The sequence below is a fragment of the Propithecus coquereli genome, unplaced genomic scaffold, assembly GCF_000956105.1.
Source record: "Propithecus coquereli isolate 6110/MARCELLA unplaced genomic scaffold, Pcoq_1.0 Scaffold115, whole genome shotgun sequence".
Lineage (NCBI taxonomy): Eukaryota > Metazoa > Chordata > Mammalia > Primates > Indriidae > Propithecus > Propithecus coquereli.
In genome coordinates, this window is record NW_012135525.1 from 5,984,542 (window position 1) to 5,987,316 (window position 2,775).

Genomic DNA, 2,775 nt, shown 5'->3' on the forward strand with positions numbered 1-2,775 from the left:
TAAATGTCTCTCAGATAAATATAAAATTGTGCCTACAGTAAGCATTACAAATAAGAGACTCAAAAGATGGGAAAACCTATAACAGAGTAATTGGATTCACTCAGAGAGGTCAGTCAAGGCTTCTCAAAAGAAGTGACTCTGTAGCTCAGACCAGAAGTTTGAGAAGAAATCAACAAGGCAAGAAAAGGGAGGGAAGAACCATCCCTACAAATGATCACTTGATCATAACATCCCTAAAGGTATTAATAGATACTACAACTGTCCTCCTTTTATAGTTGAGGAAACTGAGGCACAGGAGGTAAAATGACTTTGCACAACGTTGCATAACCAAACAAGTTGTAGAATCAGAATTTGAACCCAGGCAGTCTCTTCTTGAAAATTAGACTTCAGGTGCTTTATGTTTAGCCAGAAACTATATTGACTCCCTGCAAGATTAACACAAGCAAAGACCCTATGGCAGGAGGAGGTAACATGCATTCCTCCATTGGAGGAACTAAAAGGCCAGCATAGCTGGTACTAAAAAAATAAAATAAAAACCAAGGAATTAGAGAGCGCTAACTGAGACAGGAGATGTAAGTAAGAGGAGCATGTAAGCACTTCAGGCCAAATTAAGGAGTATTTGTCTTTATCTTTAGAACTCAAGGAAGTCATTAAGTAAAGGATGATGTACTTAGACTTGCATTTTTAAAAGATGCCTGTGGCTATAGAGTAGACAACAAATTGAGGGACAAGATTGGAAATAGTTGGATCAATTAAGAGACTATAAAGGAAGTTTAGAAAATAGATGCTGGTAGCTTACCTATGAGGTGAAGATGGAGAGACATGAGAGGATTTGAGAAATATTTAGATGATAAGTGTCACTAACTAGATCAGTGATGGATTGGATATGGGATGATAGGAAGGGAAATGTCAGGAATTTCTCTAGGATTATGGCTAACATCACTCAAGAGAGATAGGTGTCATAAACTGAAATAGGGAACACTAGAAGAGAATTACATTGGAGGAAAGATCGTGAAGTTGAATTGGGTATATTGAGTATGAGGTGTGATTGAGACCGCCAAGAAGAGATTTCAGGTAAGCAATTGGACATATGGGTATGGAGTTCAGTAAAGAAATCCTGGGTAGAGATAAAGATGTGTTATTTATTTATTTATAGGTGATAATTCTTACAATAGATATGGCTAGGACTGTCTAGGGAAAGGGAAGAGAATTAGAAGAAAAAAGAACCAAGGAGAGGGCCTGTTAAAATGTCTGACATGTAGTAGTCAAGTAGAGGACAGCATAATATAAACGGAGATAGAAGCAGCAGTGAGAGAAGAATGAAAAAAAAAGTTGTGTCTTGTAAGCCTAGGAAAAATGGGGTTTTGAAAAATTGTACAAAAAAATGTGATATTTGTACAATAAGGGCAGTGAGCATTGTTTTTTATGAAAGTCACTGGGACCTAAGCAAGAAAGCCATAATGGAATGGTTGAGGAGTAAATATAGCTGATGAAATGAGGAGTGGAAACAACTCTTTGGAGAAGGGTAGGAAGAAGCAATAGTTAAGGATAATGTTGGCAGATGGAGGGCTATTTGTTGCTTGTTGGTGATTTTGGTTAATTGGTAGGATGGATAATGGATTTAATGGTTTTTGAGGTTTGAGCATGTTTTGAAATGACTGTAAACAATCCAGTTGACAGAAATTGAGTATTCAAAAAAAGAAGAATTGATATTATACAGCTTTGAGAGTATGAAGAGAATAGATTTCAAGATACAAGTAGAGGAGGAACAGCTTATCAGAAGATAAAAAAGATGGGTACAAATGTAGATCAGTTTGTAGGTTTCATTTCTAGAATACAAGGGAATTCCCATCAGATGGCTTTTATTTTCCCAAAAGTGTAAAAATCAAGGTTATCTGCTAAGAGTATGGGGGAAGGAGAGCTATCAGAGGTTTCAGGGAAGTCAAGAGGGGTGTTTTTGTTTGGTTGTTTGGTTTTGGAGAGGTTTTAAAATATCCTTTTGCATCTATAAAAGGGTGAATTGGCACGGTTGAGAGTCCAGTTGATGTTGATAATCATAAGTTTATAAAGGGATCGGCCTGCTTGTCCTGTGACTTTTCTCCAATAGTACTCAGCTTCTTGGGTCCAGGCACCAAGAAAACACAGGAATCCCACCAAATGGGTGTAGCACCAGGAGCCAGAAGGCAATGGAGCAATGCCTGATGGGAAATAATTTCTAATGCAGAATTTTATACCCAGTGAAACTATCAACCAAACATGGTGCTTAAATTCATTCTTAGGTATGAGAGATCTCAAAATAAAAAATTATTTTCTTTATACCCTATCTGAGGTAGCTACTGGAGATTGCATGCCATCAAAACGAGAGATTAAATTAAGATGAAGAGAAAATATAGAATATGGAAGACAAGTGATCTTGTACATGACAGATGGATAAAGTTTCTTCAGGTTGCTAGTGAAAGAAGAACTCGGAGTAGGTCAGAAGTCTCAGGATTTAATTACTTCTATCTTAAATAGAATTCTTGAAGTGTATAAACATAGTCAGAGGAGATTGACAGTTGTTGAAGACTTTAGGGTTTTCATTGAAAACTATAGTACCAAAAAAAAAAGACAATTATTAACCCCAAGTATAACAAAACTTGAAAATTCAAAATAAACAAAATATGCAACATCACTGAGCTATAACTAGCATTTGCCCAGTTGCAATAATGTAAGCCATGAATATCGATGTAACCTAAATTATAACTAGATTAGAAATTTGGAGGATTGGGAAGTATG